We start from the raw sequence: 24,102 nt of genomic DNA on the forward strand, positions 1-24,102 counted from the left end.
CATTCATAATTTAAATAAAACAGACAGATTCCCAAGCCACGCCGTTTTAACGTAACATCTGTCTATAAATTTTGATGAACAATAGTCCCCCCCCCCCCCCCCCTATGATGACGTGGGTCTTACACCTGTACCTCTGGCATTCATTGGGAGGGGTTGAGCACGCGTCCCCCAGCACACTGCTAGTTGCAATGCAAACCAATGTGATTACCACATACAACAAACATTGGTTGAACGTATAGTGCTCGTCTTCACACATAGAATCCACATTAATTTGTTTGTTTTACATTAGGACGTGGACTATGCAAAAATCAGTGTACGTTTGCGTACGCACGTCTGTTGTATGTTATATTTTCTGTTAGACTTTTGTAACTGCATGAAAACAAAAAAAGACGTTTGACCCATGATAGTTTGTCAAATATTTTCAGCTAGGGGTCCTTGAAGCCCCATGGGATCCACGCGTCCAGCACGCGTCATGGAGAGGTTTCCAGATGGCCTCCCTTCAACCAACCCCCCTTTTAATGATGCTGTAACTTGTGCCCCTCATCTTTCCTTAAGTTCCTAGTCTTTCGTTGTTTTCTAAAAGCTTTTTTGGCGTCGTTGACCGATCTGCATGCGCCACGTCAATGGTTTTGAATTTCAAAAAGAGAAGCGTTATTCGTTTGTTTTGCGCGCAGACATGTCGCTGTTTTTCCATACATTATTGAATATCCAGTTCGGTGAATATAAAAGCCCCATTTATATGCTATATTCCTTCTGTTCGAGACGCGTCTTCTAGCAGAAGTTACACCAGATATAGCAATTGTATTATATGCAAATTGATACAGAATGTGTTAAAAATACGACCACATAAAGGGAAAAGAAGTGGGGAATGCAAAACGTACTTATGTCAACAGATTTAAAAATGTATCGTATTTAAGCTAGTTCTATGCAAGTAGTGTGACTTTTGTTTTATTTTAGTTATTGTTTTATTTTGCTGTACGCGAGTACCTATAGCTATGTTTGCAATAATAAAATGAACACAAGGGAGCGTCAGTGTGGCGATGTCAGTACGTGCCCTGCACGCGCCCCGTTCCCCCGTGGGTCCTTTATTTAGGGAGCGTGTCAGCCAAGGTTTCACTTAAGATGCGTTCAGTTACAACTCTTTTTGTTCCTTTTTTGCATTTTAGCGTGGGTGCCCCATCTGTGGCATCATTATAGCGTACACTCACACAGAGACCTTTTGTTTAAACTCATTCCAGTACGTGGGAAGAAGGTAGTTTTAAGGAGCAAAATCCAGTAAGATGAGCTGCACAAGCTGCACAAAACCCTAGTCGAAAACCCTTTTAATATACGAGTGGGGGAGGTTACTAATGACAGTTAACGGTATTTAGCATGTTTGTTAGTTGGTCTGTTTGTGTCAGATCGTCTGCCATAAAGATGCGCACTTAAGTATTGTAGTATGTTGCCTTATGCAGAAGAATGTACCTATACCGTTAACATTTGAAAGCTGATTTTTATATTGAAATGTATGTTACTTATTAGAATTTGGTTGTTTTCTGTGGTGGTGCTCTATTTCAATTCTAGCCTTTTTACACTGTCAAACTAATATACTCATTCTGAGGCATACATGTGGACATCCTCTTCCTACAAATAGTTTTCAGTATTCTAGTTCTTCTTTGAGGACAAATCTTAATGTTATAAACACGTTCTCACTCCCAACAAGCGTCCATATGTGATGAGTTGTGAGTGAGAACTTATTGTTGCAATACCATAGAATGACATTCTAGAAAATTTCAATTTTCAGTCTGGTTCAAACTGTTGAAAAAAGTTTCAGAGAGTGCACAAGTCTATTTTATGTATAGCATTACAAGATTAAGATGTTTTCACCGCGATTACTGGAATAGCCAAATCTTTTAATTAGAAGGGGGTGTCAATATATCACTGCTAAAATATGCTGTTAAATTTGTAAATACTAGGAGCTGTGGTAAACATTGGTTAAAATGTTTGAATTATGTTATGGCATATTAATGCCTGTATAATTTACAACCATATATTTCATTAAGTGATATATTATTAATAAATATACTTCATATATTTAAATTAAATTAATATAGTTATTAAATATACACAAATTGAACTACTTAAATCTGCTTTTTACCTTAAAATGTACTGTTAACCACCAAAAAAGGCAGGTGGTACAACAGAAAGTCACATCAAAGTTCATAGAGTTCAGAGTAACATAACACAATGAATAACACATAACATGTACATTACTGATTACATAAAGGAGAAGAAACAACATTATATAAAATATCATATGTGATGTGTCACGCAGAAACTTCTGGAAATGTCCTTTTCCTTTTTTCCACTGTAAATTATATCATTTATAGTTTTACTTGCAAAAACTATAAATTTGACAGTATTTTACAGTAAAAAAAACTGCAAATATCTTACCATGGTAAGGTAACTCACAATCAACCAAATGGGTTACTGTTAGTAAAACAATTATCACAGTGATCTGATCACTTTGTAATGGTAGTTGTAAGTTTTCATTAATTTCATATAAATTACAAATCGTATGTATAATTTTCTTAAAACACTTCTTCTAAATTCTTAAACATTTTCACATTCTCATTTAAACATATTCACAGCCAACTAAGACTTTAATATAATAATATAATACACATCAACAAAAACAAAACTCTGTTGCACGTGGATTGATGAGAGGGAGAGAACAAGTGGAATAGGAAAGAGAAAGAAAAGGAGGAGAGGGCATGGGAAGAATAGAAGTTGTGGGAGAAGAGATTGTAGGATGGAAGGCATTGTGGAAAGAGCATGAGGAGAATCTATGAGAAGACATGGGCAGCGAGGAAAGAGACAGCAGGATGGAAGAGGAAAACCGAAGATACAGACAAATTTAGAATAAAATGAGTCATCCTAAATGACCATATGATAAATTATGGCATTTTCTTGAGAGAAGCTGGGAAACAGATCCAATACTATGGTTTCCCACTACAATATGTATGAGTATCGTGTGGAAGGATCACTGAGAACCAAGAAGCCCACAGCTTCCACATTAGCCCGGTTCTTTCAAGATTGCATTGACTGTCTCTTAAGCATTGTATACATTTTAAAGTATTGCTCATTACATATAAAGCCCTTGAAGGGGTGGATTCTGGAATCCACTGCCGCTTCAATATATATATATTTTAAGTTATTAATCAACATTTATATTTCTGTTAAATTATTTGAATGTCTTCTTCAATGTATGTTAAAGCATCTATTTTCCTCTGTACCTCTGACTGAGAGAAAAGAACATGTTATCAGTATGTTTTGGGGAAAGTTTCCTGCTCAGAGCAGATCTCAGATCAACTTCAGCCTTGAAGAAGCTGTGAGTCGTGTATGTGTGCTAAGTGTTTTGTGCAGGTCCCTTTGTACTGGACACCTGGCATTCTGCTTGAGACCAGCAGACGCCACATCATGACCCCAAAAGGACATCCGGTACCTAAATCTAGGGTCCCCCTCGTCATCACCGTGACGAAGGGAGATATGCTTCTTACTATCTGTCCACGTGTGGAAAATTTATAATCTTGTCTATTTTTCTTAGCCAATCAGAATCATCCAACCTGAAGTAATGACGTAGTTAGTTGACTCTGTTAGAGTATAATTGTTGTGGAAATGTGAATGTACGCAGAGCGGCCTATGAACTCCTTGTGAGACTTGAAGCTGGCTTCTGCTGATGAAACTGCAAACTATTCTTCATTAAATTTTTCTTCAATTTATTATTTTTTTAAACTTTGACTCCGGGTCTTTATTCAACATATCTGGTCTCAAGGGTCCTAAACTGTTTATCCCCAACAGTTTATGGTGGAGGAATTGCGAGCATTCATTCTTTGGTGACATCCCTGACTAACCAACAAACAAGGTAGGAAGATTTATTTATTTATTGGTTAGGGCTGTCTGGTTGAAAGAGTTGAGAGGATTGGGAAGTGAGACGGTGGGTTTACGCACTCAGACGTGAGTGTAGGACACCAGGTCCTTGAATACAGGCTGGTGTATTACCGAAAGCCATCAGAGGCAGACGGTTGGTGATAACTACACTCCCTTAAGGAGTTGGAAAGCACTGAAAGCCATCAGAGGCAGACAGTGTGGTGGATACCCCACCCCATTGAGGGGTAGGAAAGACACTAGTAAGCTGGGATACTATACTCTATTAAAGGGTTGATAAAGACACTGGAAGCCATAAGAGGCAGACAGTGTGGGGATACTACACTCCATTAAGGGGTTGTAAAGAAGTTACTACTAGTGTGTCTCACGAACCAAAGCTCTCTGACTCCAATTCCAGACAGGGGCGCCCCGAGCTTAGTGATTCAGGTAGTCAGGAATATAAGCTTTTAGTTAAATACGACAAAATAAAGATAGGGATAGGGTTGGTTGGTCACGGATGCATCAGGAACGATCCCGACAACAATAAAATTGTGACACTAATTGGATTGGACCAGTATATGTAACTGTGATTTTGGAGTATACTTTGCAGTTTCATCAAGCAGAAGCCAAAGCTTTGTTGTTTAAAGATCGCCGCCTCCATCTATTTCAGGTGAGTATTAACTTTGACTAAAATATGGCCGACAAATTGAGTAACTTGATCAGTAACTTGATCAGTCCCAATACAGATAATGAGGTAGAAGAGAGTAAACGCTGTAAACAGCTCTGCTCTGAAGCCCTCACTTCAAAGACATTGGCAGAGATTATTGAGAAAATGATTAGTCAGGGTTTTGATTCTGACTGGAAAGTTAAACAACAACTTGACTGGCTACAAACAAAGGAAGAACCAGAAAAATTCACATTTTTAGCTGTTTGTGCTTATTCATGGATTTGTAAAATGGGTGGGGTGCCATTAACCCCTGATGGAAAAATCCCAGAAGTAACTGAGGGATGGTTCAATTTGATTACCCAATGTGATAAAGATGACAAGGAGTGTTTTAATTGTGGTGTGAAGGGCCATCTCGCCCGTAATTGTAAAAACCCACCTAAAAAGTGTAGACAGTGTGGTAAACTTGGCCATATTGTAAAATATTGTAAACAAAAGAAAGAAAAGAAAGAAACAAAAAAAAAAGAGAGAGACTTTCACTCTGTCTGAGAATGAGCTTGTGAAATTGAGAAAGAACAAGACATAACAATAAGGTCAAAAGATTGTAGTCTTAAGGAATTCCTTTTGAGGGGAAATCTATAATAATAAGTTTTATATTGAATATACAAATGGTTAATGTAAAATTACCAAAAAAAGAAAATAGGGATGATTGGATGTTCTGAAAGATTCAATTTATGGAAAAATATTTGAACAGTCTTGAGTATGTTTTCTTGTGATGAGCACATCACTACTGTGAATGTGAATAACTAAATGATATAGGACCTCTAAGTTCTAAATATTTGATTTTTGATGGTCAAAGTGACAGAAGGTTTAAATGGCAAAAATGAGACTGCCAGTGTCACAGAGACTCAACCTGATCAGAAGTTTATAATGTCTAAGTTTCCTAATATATGGGTGAAAGACAAATATAAAAATTATGATTATTTGAAAATGAATGTCAATTCTGGCAAAGTCTTAAGCTGGTCCAGAGTTAAAAGACAGTAAGTAAAGTTTGATGTTAAAAGTTATAAAAAGGCTGTGTATCAGCCCTGAAATCCTCAAAGTCTCTCTCTCTCATTCAATGTCAGCTAAAAGCTGCTATCTGAGCTTGTGTCATAAGTGATAACAAGCTATTTATAGTGAAGCACAGTGTCTCAGCTGAAGATCATGGACACAGATGTTCAAAGAAATTATTGCCATAAAGAGGTTGTTGTTAAATTAGTTAAATTTGTTGTAAAATCTGTCAAAGGAAAACTCAATGAGTATAAAGAGGTCTCTAAAAAGGTAATACAGACCTTGAATGATTGAAGTGACTATTTTGATTAATTTTTCCTATGACCAGTAACTTTTTGTCTGATCTTTGTCACCACCATGTGCAGGGCCGATGGCTCCAGTTACAGATGTAGCAGAACATTACACTGAATGGACAGTGAGAATTAAATTCACTGAGAATAATCTCAGCACTGATATGTTGCTGCTCAGAGAATGCACAGTCAAATGATTTCAGTGATTAAATACTGCTGTTATTAACCTGTCTCCATGTTTTAACACTATTAGGCAGTCCAATGGCTCTGGTGGCTCTTGAATGCAACTTCCCTAAGCTCCAGAAAACACCTGATTCTGGTGAAGAAAACTGTCAAAGATCTGGAATGGGAAAGAGCGGTAACCAGTGTGCACGAGGTGATTTCTCAAAGACGGGTAAGATCCTCTTTGGCCAGATGAGGACAACCTAAGGCAGGGGGTTGCCGCCGCCACTGGGCATCTACCCAGGAGGGAGGTGTTTATGTGAGATGGGTATGAGAGTTGAGCGGATGTCTGTGAGGCCAGCAGCATCATTAAGGGGGGAGCTGTCAGAGGTACAGCAGTCCGCCCCAAAAATGTTCCTCTATACCACTCACCAGAAACCGCATTCCCGAGAGGGCTTGTTTTTCATTGTGACAAGCCCACAACTTGATGCAACTATGCCAGGGGACAAGACCCTGAGGAGAAGATTATTGATAAAGAGCTGATGGGAATGAGCTTTCAAGAGCCGACTGAGAGCATGAGGTGATTGTCCGTAATTTCTGGGGAGACCAGAGTAAAGTTTAGTAACATAATGTTGGTTGCCCTGTTGGCAAGAACTGTATAGAAGTTTTAGATTCAACAGTACTGTGAATCCCTGAATTCATGAGGCTGTGTTGATTTTGAACTAATGTGTCTGTATTATAGTTTTTACTCCTGCAGGTCATTGGACATGGCAGAGAATAATTCGTAGACATGGTGGTGGTTAAAGATAAAGACTGATTTTGAAGAGTCAAGAGACAGATAATTGCATTTAAACTAAAGATAACCTCAAAAATGGCTACTAGCATAACATTTCAGATGGTGGTAATGGCTTTTATTTGGAAGTTAAAAAAAAAAAAAAGTACATTTTAACCTTTGTGAATGACCAAGGTTTCCATATAATAATTTAATATTAAATTCTGTCTAAGTTACAGACTTTTGATTCTGTTGAAAAGATTATTAGTGCAGTAAGAGAGAGAGACTGCTTGAGTGGAGAAAAGGATACTCTGTCTGTCTGTTATCAGTTTGCTAAAGCTTAAACAAAGCAATGAGATTAGAACCAAAACAACCCAGCTGACTTTTCTGAAAACAAATTATAGTGAAGAGACATACTTTGAGACTGCATAAGAGTAAAACCTACAGGAAAATGGGAAATTTAAATGTGTTTTTAGAATTAAAACAAAAAGCAAACATTGACAATGAGCAGGTTCATATTCATGTGTCTAGTGTGTGTGAGGCTGACTGAACTTTATGTTTTGTATGTGTTAGTTTGGGGAAATAATCTTCAGTGTGTGTATGTCATTAACCTCTGGAATGAGTATTTTATCATTACAGATGGGTTAAGTGAAACGTCAAATTATGACAAGCCGATATTTCGGATTGAATCTTATGAACAAACGATGCAGAACATGGGACGAGCTTTAAGTGGATTGGATATCCAGCTCTGTCTGCTAAATGGTAATTATGACTTTTGTCATTCATGATGTTGATTTTAATTATTCTCTGGATTAGTATTTTTAAGAACATTTATATAAATTGGAATTATGGAATTAAAGATTGCCGTTCATGGGTTAAAAACCCTTGTCTAAATTCAACGGAGGGTCTAAATTTAAACACTGTTTTCTTTGTTTGATCAGAATGATAAACGTAAATGTTATAAGATTTGACGGCAGAGACAAAGTGACACATTGACTAAGTCACTAGTAAATTATCCAGAGAAACCCCTCAAATTTATGGAAGGCTGGTGGGCAAACAAAGGAGGAGTGAATATAATTGATAAAAGTTTTATTCATTATTTTTTTTTTTTTTTTTTTTTTTTTTTTTACCCATTAAATGGATGCATGACATTAGATGTCTAGAGAAATACAATTTATGTAATAAGGGTTGAAGGTGAAAGAAGCTATTAGGCTGTTTGTGCAACCTAGGGATTTGAGAAAAACAATAATTTGGTTTATGCAAAACGATAGAGATAAGTGGGACTGAGACAGTAACGATAATATATTTTTAGATCTGCAGACTAACAATTTGATGGGATAGAGTGACAAAATTATAAGCAGTTAAAAATTATTATGATAAAAAAAAAAATGAACCTGTTTCAAAAACAGCTTTAAAGAAATTGATAATGTCTTATAGTACAAAACTTGTATAATTTATAAGTGTTATGGAAGAAAATCTGTCCGTTTGTGTTTTTGTTTGACAATTTTGGTACAGTGAGTAATAATGAAAAAGATCCCTGCCAAAGAAGAGGGTTAAGATTTTGGTCATTAAGATTTTGGTCAGCCTATGCAGTTATAATTGACAAGAAACTTGAGTTTAAAACTGACTTTAAAGGAAGTCTTAATTATTTGATTTCAAATGCTGTACTGCTGACATGGACTGAGTACTGTAAAATGTTGTGAAAATGGAGTCAAGAAAAACAAATTGTTAGTATGATTGAATTTATATGTTTTGATGCTTATTTCATTTTTGATGAAATGTTTTTAACTAAGTGTTTTAAGATTATTCATATTGTTTATTTTTTTGTGGGCTATAATGGAAAAATCTTAACAAAAGGATTATTAAGTAAAAGTTATGGTCATGTAAATTTGTTTTCTTTTATTTCTATTAAGGTGTTTAAAAAAGAGATTTAAAAGATGTTCTACAATTAAGGTGGTACATGCTATGTCTATAGACTTGAAACTGAACAATGATTTAAGAAACTTAAAATACTTGGATTATGATGGGTCTTAGTTATTTATTTATTTATTTTTGTTGTTGTTTATTTTGAATTAGACCACAATTTTGTTTTTAATATTAAAAATTATCTATAAAGGTATAGTGAAAGGAGTGGATTTATGATCCATCACCTTGTAATATCTAATGAATTGGAAATTATATTTTTCTAAAAACCAGTGTATATATCCTGGTGTTTATGATTACAGGCAATGTCTGTATTTAGTATCTGAGGAGTGACTGAGGGTCTGGCCCATGCCAGGAATGCAGTAACAGTGCTTGCTCATTTAGCCCAGCTTCCAGAGAATAAATATGTATTTGTTTTGTAGTCAAGGAATTTGATGATAAACCAAATCACAAAGATTGATGTAAAGACGACTATGTGTAAGAACTGAAGGTCAATAATGCACTATGTGCTCTGTAGAATATTCTGTTCTAGTTAAGCCCTTCGAGGGAAAACCTATTGTATACTTAATACTATTGTAACATGCCAGGGGAGCATGGGTGAGCAATGTTAAATTTTGAAGCGGCCTAAATTGTTAAGACCAGATGTGATGTTTAAGACTTCACATTGGCCTTTTAAGGGGGGACTGAAGGGGTGGATTCTGGAATCCACTGCCGCTTCAATATATATATATATTTTAAGTTATTAATCAACATTTATATTTCTGTTAAATTATTTGAATGTCTTCTTCAATGTATGTTAAAGCATCTATTTTCCTCTGTACCTCTGACTGAGAGAAAAGAACATGTTATCAGTATGTTTTGGGGAAAGTTTCCTGCTCAGAGCAGATCTCAGATCAACTTCAGCCTTGAAGAAGCTGTGAGTCGTGTATGTGTGCTAAGTGTTTTGTGCAGGTCCCTTTGTACTGGACAACTGGCATTCTGCTTGAGACCAGCAGATGCCACATCATGACCCCAAAAGGACATCCGGTACCTAAATCTAGGGTCCCCCTCGTCATCACCGTGACGAAGGGAGATATGCTTCTTACTATCTGTCCACGTGTGGAAAATTTATAATCTTGTCTATTTTTCTTAGCCAATCAGAATCATCCAACCTGAAGTAATGACGTAGTTAGTTGACTCCGTTAGAGTATAATTGTTGTGGAAATGTGAATGTACGCAGAGCGGCCTATGAACTCCTTGTGAGACTTGAAGCTGGCTTCTGCTGATGAAACTGCAAACTATTCTTCATTAAATTTTTCTTCAATTTATTATTTTTTTAAACTTTGACTCCAGGTCTTTATTCAACATATCTGGTCTCAAGGGTCCTAAACTGTTTATCCCCAACAGCCTGAATGTTTTAGCTCCTCAGTACCTGAGCAAGCTCTTATCCCATTATAGTCTTTCAGGTTCATTGCGGCCTCAAGAGTCTGGCCAGTTGAGAATACAAAATTAAAAATCAACTGCAGGTGGGAGACGTTTTACCATTTAGCGCCCAAACTTTGGAATAGAATTCCTAGTGTTGTCCAGGAAGCAGACACACTCTGTAAGTTTAAATCTAGATTAAAGACCTGTTAAAAGATCTGTTAACGTAGCATACAAATAACACAGTATCACATTTCTATAATTCAAACCCAGTAAGAGTTTGTTAGGCTGCATGAATTAGGTCAACTGGAAACGGGAACACTTCCCATAACACCCAAAGTACCTGCTACATCTAAAGAGGAATGGCATCTACGCTTATATTGGTCTGTGTCTCATCCTTATCTCAAAGTTACCATAATGAGCTAGATCCGTATCCAGATGGTGGACCTGCATCCAGGAATGTCACAACTCTTAAACATCACCAAAGACCATGACAATTAAACAAGCCATTGGGACAGATCTTCAGTGAAGACTTTGTTGACTGTAACAAAGTCCACTGTAGGCTAGTAGTCCAAACCCATGTGCAGTTTATTAACGAACAAATACAAAAACTAAAACATGACTTAAACCAGAGTAGGCTTGAACTTGAATATACTGAACTAGAACATGACTTGACAAAACTCACCAAACAACAAACAAATATAGACAAAAGGCAATGGTAACATGAGGCCTAGCTATATACACACAAGGACTAATGACTAACAAGAAACACATGAACAATCAAAAAAATAAACAAATCAGAACCTGACACAAACAGGTGAAGCACATAGCAAGGAACACATGACAAACAGGAACCATGACTTATGAAAACTACAAAATAAAATACATAAAAACATAAATTTGAAACAAAACCACAAAACTAAACATGACATTGACTAGACAAGCCCTCAGTAAGATCCTCAGTAAAAACCCTGACAACTAGGCAAGTCCTTGGCACAGTTCCCTATGGCCAGCTGTAAGCGTGGTCATGCCAGGACCAGCTAGGACTTCAACACAATTTTTGACAAGAAGCCCGGTCATTATGCTTACAGCCATTGATAAGCCAGTTGTCAACTACTGGCTAAATGGCAGCTCCACTTTCATGTTTCAATCTGCTGGACAGACTACAACTCTTCCATTCCATCTAATGCCGGAGTGTCGAATCCTAATCTTCAAGCAGAAGGAGCTGAATGCAAAATGTTTTAAAATATCGTTCCACAAATCTGACTTGTGATGAAGCCAGGAATCATAAATCACACCATGTTTAACCCCCAACTGAGCCTGTTTTTTTCCCCCATGTTTTTTTTTTTTTCTCCATTTTTGTCACCTGATGGAGTTTGGGTTCCTTGCCACTCTCTCCTTTGGCTTGCTTAGTTGGGGTTTAAAAGACACTGAATATTCAGTAATGTTACCAAATTGACTACACTGACACTATCAGATGAGAACTCAGTATTCTGTATAGATACTTAATAGCTAAATCAAAGTCGTTTCATAATTGACTAAATTTTACAAAATCGAAACTGAACTGAATCAACATTGAACTGACTCAAGCTGAATAACAACACTATTGTCTTCTGAAGAGCTGCTTCTTATAGCTCTGTTTCCTGATAGATGACCTTTACAAAGTCATTGAACTGAACAAACACTGAACTGACTTCAGCTGAATAATCACACTGTTGTCTTTTAGATCTGCTTTACAGCAGAATTTGCAACACGATCACACGAAAATGCGTATAAATAGTACGAGTGTGTAATCTCGTAGAATATATACGCCAAAATGAGTTTTGGCGTGCTTATGGTACGCAGTTTTTCGCGTGCATATGATACGCACTTTATGGCGTGTATATGATACGATCTTGGGTAGGATGGGGAAGGGGATGGGGGGTTTCGTACATATAATACGCCATAAAGTGCGTATCATATGCACGCGAAAAACTGCGTACCATAAACACGCCAAAACTCATTTTGGCGTATATATTCTACGAGATTACACACTCATACTATTTATACGCATTTTCGTGTGATCGGGCTCGAATTTGAATGTCTCTGTAACACAGTTCGTATATAGGAGAAGAAGGAGGCGGGAACCGGCGAACATTCAACAAAACTTTAATTCAAAATAAACAAAGAACAAAACGAAAGTAATGCCGACAGACCCTCGCGGACGTCTGCTGGCCACACAAACATAATAAAACAAAATAAAGTCCAGGCCTGGTCCTCTCTCGTCCTTCACGGTTGTCGCGCCTCCTTTTATGCTCACGGAGCTCCTCCGTGAGAGACTCAAGGCCGGTGCGCCTCCCAGGTGTTGCTCGTTATCACTTGCGTCACCGGCCTCGCGCCGTTCCCTCACGGCTCTCGCCCGCCCTGGTCGCCACAGTCTCATATTTGTTTCATCATTGATTCTGTTTTTTTCCTGTTTATTACTGTGAACATGCTTTGATACAATACAGTACATAATCTGTATTGTATAATAAAGTGCTATGTAAATAAAGGTGACATGACTTGACTATTGTACTGTACTATAATAGTTGATAGTACATTTGTAGTTCTGGAAAAGCCTTAGAGTGGCAAGTTCTGTAAATGTCCAAACATTTTTCAGAATTAAAATCACAATGGAAGAGGCCTGTGGAGATATTGAGGCAGAAGCTTGTCAACCATAGATTCAACATTAAATTTGCCGTTTTATGGACAGTGTTGTCACTCTGCTCCTCCATTTACTTTTCCCATCAATTCTCCAAACCGCTTTATCCTCTGCAGGGTCACAGGGATGCTGGAACCTATTCCAGCATTAGGGCCACAGGCGGGGGACAACCTGGACAGATGGCCAGTCTATCACAGGGCTCACATAAACATACACATTCACACCTACAGGTCAATGCTGCATATGTTATGCATTGTGGGGGAAACCGGAGTACCCAGAGCACACAGAAATGCCTCCTGGCTTAGCTGGGATTCGAACTGAGGACCTTCTGGCTGTGAAGCAACAGTGCAACCGTGTGCTCCAAATTCCTTTTTGTAAAAAACAATTAAACTTGATTGTTCCTTATTGTTAGACATGAGAAGAAAAGGATGATTGGTTTGCTTACACTGGTAATTATAGATACTATAATAAATGTAATACTATATATAATATATACATGTAGTATATAAGTATCTGTAATTATACTGTAGATATTATGTATTTAATTTCAAGCCTGTTATTTTTCTCAAGCTTTATAAGTCAATTCACCTTTATTTATATAGCGCTTTATACAGATCATTTCAAAGCAGCTTTACAGTGATAAACAGGAAAGTAATGATTCAATGATGCAAACAGAATTCAATTCTACTGTAAATCAGTTCTAAAAAGACAACAGTAAACAGACATTATTCAGTTGAAATCAGTTTAGTGTTGATTCAGTTTCAAAAATTGTGTAAAGTTCATTAATTATGTAATGAGTTAACCAGTTATGCAATTCATCTATAAAGCAGCTCTGGAGAAAACAGAGATGTCATCATCCAGCTCAGCTCAGTTCCCAATAGTGTCAGAGCATTCAAGTCAATAAAATTGCCAGATAACAAGGGTACATTTACTCAATGACAACAATGTACTAAAACAGAAAAAAAAAATTTCCTTTGCGTATTTAAAATTTTTTGTGTACAGATGACAACGTTGTCAAAACAATCCCCGTTCACACAGATCCCCGAAAATGACTAAAAACTTTCGATTACGCAAGCCAGGCCAGTAATTGGCGATGAATTCTCTAAACTTGTTAAATCATCAAAATCAGGGGTGTCCAATCCTGCTCCTGGAGGGCTACTGTCCTGGGGTGCATTTCCTGAAAGCATCGTTAGCCAACTATGGTCCTAAGTCACATTGAAATCTATTGGTAACGACGGAACTTGCGACCATTTGCTTTGGGAAATGCACCCCTGCAGAGTTCAGCTCAAACCCCAATTGAACACACCTGAAACAGCTAATCAAGGTCTTACTGGGAATACTAGAAAGTTATGCATTAAGAATACTGATGCATTAATTTTGCCACTGTATCAAATAAATGCCTAGGATTGTGTTTGTTTTCTCCTAAAAGATTTGAAAAGTAAACAGATCTAGCAGTTTTTAAAGTCTTTCTGCAGGAAGAACACATGGCAAGCAGTGCAAGCAAAAAATTATTCCATGACTCACCGTGTTTATTGATTGATTCTGACTTACCTTTTGTTTGATGGACTCAATATCGAGCACAAGAGAGAAAAGAGACAGTAAGCACACATGACAAGTTAACAGGCTAGCAAAATGCAAACAAGTTTTGCTAGCAATAACAATTTACATTAAAAGCTAGCTGTGTCAGATTAACATGTTAGATAATATCAGATATATGGTAATGATGAAGTTATATTTAGAAGTTTGAGTGACAAAGAGTGATAAGATAGAGATTTAAAAAAAAAGTTACACAGACCTACAATAGCAAAACACTCAGCAGCAAGGCAGACAAGAACCACAGGAATACAAAGCTGAAGTTAATTTCACCCATATTTCAACAGTGAGTTTAATGTCTTTTGCTTTGATTTAGCTTCTTTCTCCTCCTCTTCACAAAGATAATCAGAAGTGGGTTACAGCCTGAACATGAAATGGTTGGCATACACAGCATTTCTTTAAATGTTCTTGCCGTGCATATTGTGCTCCAGCGTGAATTGTTTTGAATATGTGTTTCTCATAACAACGAGTTTTGAGAGAAAATAGCATCAGTTCTTCAGAACTCATACAAATATTATAATTGAAACAAAATCAAGTCCAAAATATGAAAAGTTCTCTATGTTCACTCACACTGAATGCCAGATGGCTTGTAGGCCCCTATATGTTTTTTGAACAACCCTGTATCCCATGAAATACGTTCTGAGGAAACTATTTTGCAAATCGCAATTACGTTACATGCCAACATATAAGCAGTACTTTTACGTTGGCCCTTAACCTAATATAAGCAGTGCTATTACGTTGGTCCTTAACCTAATATAAGCAGTGCTATTACGTTTGTCCTGAACATAATACATCCAAAGCAGGTTTCTTTTCACACGTAGCAGCTAATGCTGTTCATTTTGTTTTAATTATTTACTCCCTTTTTTCTGATCGGGCTACAAAATATTATTTATGCCAGGGGGAGTCAAATGGCGGCACCCAGATAATTTTTATCTGGCCCTCCAACTGGTTTTTGATGTTTAAAACAATCTGATATCAAAGTCCAAGCAAAAGTTTTCATAAGGTTTTCATAATATTCACTCAGTGAATGTCAACCCGTTCTCACTCCTGACCGTTCTCACGCTGAAGAAGTCTCCTTCAGAACACATCGCGATATTTGGCATCAGTTCGCGTGTGCTGGATGTTGGTAAGTAGTCGTAAATACGCTGTTCTAATGTTTGATATCATGTCTTTTCTGTTTGCAGATATTAATCAGATTAACGTTAGCTCCCTCATGTTCAGTCACTGCATTATATCTGTCACCTCCGCTGAGGTTTTGCTTTTCATTGCTTTCTAGATTAAATACTAAACTAGGGTGATTAAACACTGTCACGTGACGTGCAATATATTGCACAATATATATAACATATTCATATCAGGTTCAAAGTAGTACAAGTGTAGTTTCAAAATGGTATTTGTTGTAGAAGCACGGTAAAAAACAACACCATGCTTTTTACCACAGTATTGGTCGTTTTAATGTGATTTTTGTTGTAAATACAGAGTAACCACAACACTTACCATGTTTTTAATGCCTAATAATGTTAAATCCAAAAACTGTAAGGTCAATAAGAACTTCTTTCCTATATATATTTATATATAAACCTATATATTATAAATAATGATATTTTCTTTTCTCTTGTTTTAGCTGAAAAGACAAAAAGGGCCTTTTGGAAATGGATGAAGGAGACAGAAAGCTGCAAAGGCAAATAATTGCAATGGTATGTATGTGTTGCTTTTAACCCTTTATCAAACATTTTATCAAGCATTTGTTAAATAGTCTCACAGTAAATTAAAATTAAAGTCAAATCCTGTACATATTTATCACCTTATTTGTAAATCAGTTGTGCCCCTTCTTGGATAGTTGGACGTCCCACACATAAAAGTTTATATTAATTCCATTGAATTCTTTAAAATGATTACAGATTGGGCCCAAAATGTTCCAATGATACATGATGTCTCTCCGCACCTCATAACTACCTCTGTTTGCAAGAGTGGAAATTATCATTTGACATGTCACATGACATCAGATATTCAATTATTTTGTCATGATCATTTACACTGCTGATAATGTCCTGCTTGCATGTGAAACATGTTATTTATTTATTTTTATTTTTTATTTTTTTAAATATGAATATAGCTTGCTATACTTTTAATCATGGAAATGCCCACACATCAGTGAACTTATTACATAAATGCATTTAACATTTAATTGTGCAACACTCTTTACAGAAGGAAATCCTACGGTTATGTATGAACTCACAACATCATCATCAAGTGCTGTGCTGGGCACATTGGGTAACAAGTGTCCTCCAACGTATCCAATCTGTGACCACATTCTCCACATCTTCCCATGGGACACCGACATTCTTCAGGCCTTCGTTTCCATGTCTTCCCCTGCATTCTCCTGGTGGTGTCCACTTCATATCTGTCTTTGGGTGTTGTTGTTTGGTCATGCTTAGGGTGTGTCCGGGGAGGTGCACCCTTCACTCTGTCACAGTTTTTAAAAGTCTTCACGTGGACTCCTCCTTATGATCTCCTTGAAACGTGCAGAACCAATATTGAAAATAGTAATTTATCTTTTTCCATATTCTTGCCTTTATCAAAGAAGCACCAGTGCTCATCCGGAGTTTTTGGTAAAAGTTCTAGTAATGCTCCGACTATAGTCAAATATGTATTTCTGCATGTGTGTATAGCAGGTGTTTGTCCGAACAATTGAAGTTAGTGAGAGTGTTCAGGAAAACCCTCTGAGAACAATCAATATTTATTTAATTCTGTTTGGTGCTGATATAGAGTATTACAGAAATGACACATTGACATTCTGGACATTATTCTGTGAGTTTGTTACCTCTTCATTTAGATGGACTTGAAAATGTCTTGCATTTTGTTTCATTAAACCTTTTATTACAGTGTCACTATAGTAAATGTCCACCTTAACTACATCTATGGTATCATTATATCAGTACCTGGATAATGTAAATGTAACATACCCATGAATGTATTTTATAGAAGCATTTTATTGCTGAAAATATTTAACATTTATAAAATGCATTAACTATTTGAATTTGCCTTTCATTTAGTTACAGTAAAAGTGAACAATAAACACAATATTGTATTGTATTAAAGTTGAGAATGTAAAATGTTATTTTTTCCCCCCTATTCTTTAAAGAAACATATTTTCACATGGAATTTTATCTCATCTCTTGGTTTGTAAAAATAATACTTCATCATATCGATTTGTGTAGTTATATTTCACTATAATAGATTGTCTCTGTAACTGGATATATTTTTTTCTCACAATTAACTGATTTTTATACTGTTGTGCAGTAGTTTGGGGACTACATTTGTCTTTGACACTAAATATTGGAATATGATTACAAAATCGAGTACATTCATTATGCTTTTATTTATATTTATTTTAATTCCAAGAGTTCAAATGGTGAAGAATGGTATAAATAAGTGATTAAATGTATACCTTTAATATACTACATATCTACTGTAAATGTTAGAAGCACTTTAGTAGATGCAATTATATCTCTTTCAAATATATTTATGCATCAGTTTAAAACACAAAGGAGTCTTTCGTTGTAAAATGTGATTTTTTATTATATTTAATTAGATTAAATATATATTTAAGGAATCTTTCTCGTCAGCCGGAACCTAAGGAGATCTGTCGTCACTTACCATAAATGGACAAGTAAGCGTGACGCATCTGTTCAGCTGTGTTGTGATTGGCTGTGACTCTATCGCAGAACTCGCTGTGATTGGACTACCTTTCAACCCATATAAAACGGCGCTTTATCTTACAAAGTTCGTTTTAGTGTGAATATTACGTTACTCATACATTAAGTTAACTATAAAGTGTTTCCATGTTGTGAGAAATTACTCCTTTACCGAGATCCAAACCCTAACCCTAGCTTCTCAATGAACTACAGCGCCATGTTTCCCGTTCATTGATAGAATGACAGAGACATATGGGTAATGTAGTTTAAAACGTTTAGTAAAGAAATGATAAATGTTAAAATAATAAGATCTTTAATGGACAACTCGATATCTAAATATGTTTATTGTGCAAACATTTATTACATATATGAGGGACAGGCTGAAATTTAATATTTTACTGTAATCACTATTAAAAAACCTTTATGCCAGCTTTCCATGTATGTCTGAAAACTGTGCCCAACATTATTTAGTAATCATAGCATAAGCAGTTGTCCTGTTGATTTTCTCTTTGATACGCTAACCGGACTTTGAGTTACAGCCATTTGAAATGTGCATTTTTTTTGCTCTTCCAGGGGCCGGTACTGGCCCTTTGGGGGTGGAAGGGCATTAAAATCTACACAGGTGTGTACTCCTCATCATGGATAACAAACTTTGTTGAATCACATTTAAATATTGCAGTATTTTATCATTTCCTCATTTTCCATTCTAACATCATGCTTGTATAGGTTTTTGATGGGTATTGTGAGACCATCTTATGAAATATGAAAATATTATAACAAAATGTTGTAATAGAATAATAATAATAATAATAATTGATTAATTGAATAGTTGTTGATTATTTCTTTGCTTTTTTTTTTGTATGAACACCAATAAATATAACGGATGAACCCACAACAACTTGCCATTATCCAGCTGCCAGTGTTGGCAGTAAACTAAAAACTATTTATATTTACACTTCACTATTACTGTTACACAAGGATAATGCACTATTCAGTAAAATAAGAAACTGTGCCAAAATGTCATTATCACCCCCTCTTCTTGCTCCTCACATGCCTGACATCAGTAATGTCCAGCTGTCATTTTGAATGCAGTAGTAGATGTACCAGAATGATCAACATCCATCTTCTTCAGCTCTGCTTGAAGTGTTTGTATCAGTATAACCCACTGCAGCCTCTCTTTATTCACATTCCTTCCCTTTATTTATCTGGAAACTGCCATCCTTGTCACAACATGAAAGTATATGCAACTTTTGGTGCATTGTTGTCCCAAATATCATGAATTAGATCAAAAATATTTATGTAATATATATTTATGTATTAATAAGTAAAACAATCATGGAAATTATATGTCATTTTTTTAAATTATGAAATAAACTCAGCTTAGTTAAATTGTATTTACTCTACCAAACACCACGTTCACCATAATTTATTACACAACACTTTATTGGAGGATACAGCATAAGGTTGAAATTTGCATAAAGACAAATGAGATTCAAGATAAATAAAAACGTGTCTTCAAAAATACGTTAACGTCATAATAATCCATTCACAGACTTTACTCCTATTGCACAAATGAGCGCCACAGAATCCCATCCAGTCAACTATGATCCAGAGCTGTTAATAAATAAAAGAGCTGTTGAGTTTGATGTTGTAGAGATCCTAAAAAGAAGGACTAAGTAATCTGCAAGTAATCCTGCAAGACAGAAAGGAAGGTAAATTTATTACATCACATTCAAGTTGTCAATTTACACATAACTGTAGTATTTCCTTCTGTAAAGAGTGTTGCATAATTAAATGTTAAATGCATTTATGTAATAAGTTCACTGATATGTGGGCATTTCCATGATTAAACATATGTCTTTAATAGCAAGCTATATTTATATTTAAAAGAATAAATAAAAAAATAACATGTTTCACATGCAAGCAGGACATTATCAGCAGTGTAACTGATTAGATATTGAATAGACATCAGATATTCAATTATTTTGATTATGACAAAATAATTGAATATCTGATGTCATGTGACAAGTCAAATGATAATTTCCACTCTTGCAAACAGAGGTAGTTATGAGGTGCGGAGAGACATCATGTATCATTGGAACATTTTGGGCCCAATCTGTAATCATTTTAAAGAATTCAATGGAATTAATATAAACTTTTATGTGTGGGACGTCCAACTGTCCAAGAAGGGGCACAACTGATTTACAAATAAGGTGATAAATATGTACAGGATTTGACTTTAATTTTTATTTACTGTGAGACTATTTAACAAATGCTTGATAAAATGTTTGATAAAGGGTTAAAAGCAACACATACATACCATTGCAATTATTTGCCTTTGCAGCTTTCTGTCTCCTTCATCCATTTCCAAAAGGCCCTTTTTGTCTTTTCAGCTAAAACAAGAGAAAAGAAAATATCATTATTTATAATATATAGGTTTATATATAAATATATATAGGAAAGAAGTTCTTATTGACCTTACAGTTTTTGGATTTAACATTATTAGGCATTAAAAGCATGATAAGTGTTGTGGTTACTCTGTATTTACAACAAAAATCACATTAAAACGACCAATACTGTGGAAAAAAGCATGGTAAGTGTTGTTTTTTACCGTGCTTCTACAACAAATACCATTTTGAAACTACACTTGTACTACTTTGAACCTGATATGAATATGTTATATATATTGTGCAATATATTGCACGTCACGTGACAGTGTTTAATCACCCTAGTTTAGTATTTAATCTAGAAAGCAATGAAAAGCAAAACCTCAGCGGAGGTGACAGATATAATGCAGTGACTGAACATGAGGGAGCTAACGTTAATCTGATTAATATCTGCAAACAGAAAAGACATGATATCAAACATTAGAACAGCGTATTTACGACTACTTACCAACATCCAGCACACGCGAACTGATGCCAAATATCGCGATGTGTTCTGAAGGAGACTTCTTCAGCGTGAGAACGGTCAGGAGTGAGAACGGGTTGACATTCACTGAGTGAATATTATGAAAACCTTATGAAAACCTTTGCGGGGACTTTGATATCAGATTGTTTTAAACATCAAAAACCAGTTGGAGGGCCAGATAAAAATTATCTGGGTGCCGCCATTTGACTCCCCCTGGCATAAATAATATTTTGTAGCCCGATCAGAAAAAAGGGAGTAAATAATTAAAACAAAATGAACAGCATTAGCTGCAACGTGTGAAAAGAAACCTGCTTTGGATGTATTATGTTCAGGACAAACGTAATAGCACTGCAATAAATTGGCTTTATTAGGTTAAGGACCAATGTAATAGCACTGCTTATATGTTGGCATGTAACGTAATTGCGATTTGCAAAATAGTTTCCTCAGAACGTATTTCATGTGATACAGGGTTGTTTTTGAAAGGACTGACCATGTGTTGAAGATTTGTTTCTGTTTTTCCAAGCCTAAAACTGCGATCTCCAATTTCAGGCGCAATTTCAATTTAAGAGGATACAGAGTATTTTCATATTAAATATATAATGTAATGATGATTTATATTTCTTTTAGTTCCTCATATTAATGCAGTTATTTCTTCATGTAGGGATGGTGAACATTTGTCTAAATGATTAATTTATGCTTTCATTCTTTTTACAGAGTGTTTAAAACAATTAGCTGTTACACATTGGTTGGTATCAGAAGGTTCTCAATATAAGTACTTGCCAGTCCTACATGCTTAAGATAAACATTCTGTGTTTTTGAGTATTGGGAGGTTGTGTGATGTAGTCTGAATTAAATTCAACCCTCCTCCATGCTTGTGACATGATGCTGTGTACTGGGACTAGATACCCTTACCAAAATTGTCCAAACTATGAACTCATTGTTTTCTTTCATTCAACCCAAGCATTTCAGTAAGACAACCCCCTCTCTCAAGAGGATTAGCAGCTTCTTGCCATATGCAAACAATAAAAACATTTCCCCCACAGCTAGGTCATTCCTTCATTTTGAACATAAAAAAAACTATTTATTGAAATATATGCACTGTAAAAAGTGATAACCTTAGCATGTTTTTTACTTGATTTAACCAATAAAAACAAATTTAAGTTAATTTATTTAGTTTGACTCAGTAAAATTAAATTAAAAATTAATATTTTGACTTTAATAAAACCACTATTTTAGATGTTATCATTTTTAGGTAACCGTTTTTTTTCAGTGTGGATAGAATTCTGAGTGAAGCTCTTTTGCTGTCACAGTGTGTTAAGCAGGAAGATGAAGATGAAGATGAAGAGATCAATATATATACAACCCAAGTTTAATGAAGATAATCCAAACGGGCAGGAACAACACAACCAAACATAACAGCAATTGGACAAATACTGAGTGAATGGGAGGAACTTAAGTAGCAAAAATAGATGAGGATAATTAATAGAACACAGCTGATAATGAACTAATAATGAGGAGCAGGAAAAGGAACACATGATGAGAATGACAACAAACTAAAAGTCCATGATAATGAAACTAAACAGAACATAACTGTGACATTTGCATTGGGTGGCCAGTTCTTTTTTTACTTGTAAGAAAAAAGTCTCTTAAACAATGTCACTTTTATAAAAAGAAAAGATCACAAAAAGCAATATGTGGCTTTTTCATCATTTTTTTCACCTTTATATTGTATTTTCTTGTCAGCAAATGTATAAATAAGAAGCTTAATCTGTATTGTATCTGTATTTGATTTGTATTAAACTACAAAATTTTTTTAAGGAGTGCAGAAGTCACTGAATAGTGCCTTTTTGGTGGTTACCTGCATTGATCTGTTTGCTTGGATGTTCTACTAGTGTTACTGTTGTTGTTTAAGTGGTTTGCTATAGGTGAAGCCAAAAGAGTCCACTCCTCTATTATTCTCTGGTCTGTAGATATGTCTTGGGTCCCTCCATCAATGGATTGCTCAGTTTTGTTGTCCAACACATGACTTTAATAAGTCTTTAATCAACTTAATAAATCAGCCAGACTATTGTCCTAAGTTATAACACAACTCTCCTTAATAAGCTGCATTATTTGATGTATCAAATAAATTGTATTTTGTAAATATAAACACATTTTGATTGCTGCAACACACTCAAAAAAAAAGTCAGGACAAATCCAAAATAAAGGTGAAAAGATTACAGAAAATCCAAGTTAAATTGTTTTGAAACAGTCCAGAATTAGCAAAAAGGGAAATGGTAATAGGTGAGGGTATCGTGATTGGGTATAAAAGGATCATCCACCAAAGGCTCAGTCTTCGCAAAGATGGCAAGCAAAGATGGGTCATGGCTCACCACTTAGTGCCAAATTTCATGAGAGAATTATCAAGCAATTAAAAAATGTCTCAATGCAAGATTGCAAAGTATTTAGGTCTTTCCCCATCCACTATACATAATATTATGAAAAGATTCAGGGAATCCAGAGGAACCTCAGTCCATGGAGGGCAAGGCAGGAGATTTCCTTAAATATGTGTGACCTCCAAGCACTCAGATGGCATTTCATGAGAAACCATCATGCTACTGTGTTAAATATTACCACATGGGCTTGGGAGTACTTTGGAAAACTGTTGTCACTCATCACAGTCTGCCGCTGCATCAAGAAATGCAACTTAAATCTGTGTTACACAAAGAGAAATCTATGCATAAATTTTATGCAGAGATTTCATGAGTTCTATGGGCCTAAGCTCATCTCAGATGGTCAAAAAAAACAACAAAAAAAAAACAGTCAAAATGTCGAAATGTGTGCTGTGGTCAGATGGGTCCATGTTTCAGCATGTTTTTGGGAAAATAGACATTAAGTTCCCAGTTCCAAAGTTGAAAGGGACCATCCAGACTTTCATTAGTGACAGGTGCAAAAGCAAACATCTGTCATGGTATGAAGGTGCATCAGTGGGTGACTTGCATATGTGTGAAGGTACATTGTTGTGGAGGCATATAATGGGATTGTACAGAGACTGCCATCAAGATGATATT

The sequence above is a fragment of the Chanodichthys erythropterus genome, chromosome 9 (assembly GCF_024489055.1).
Source record: "Chanodichthys erythropterus isolate Z2021 chromosome 9, ASM2448905v1, whole genome shotgun sequence".
Taxonomy (NCBI): Eukaryota; Metazoa; Chordata; class Actinopteri; order Cypriniformes; family Xenocyprididae; genus Chanodichthys; species Chanodichthys erythropterus.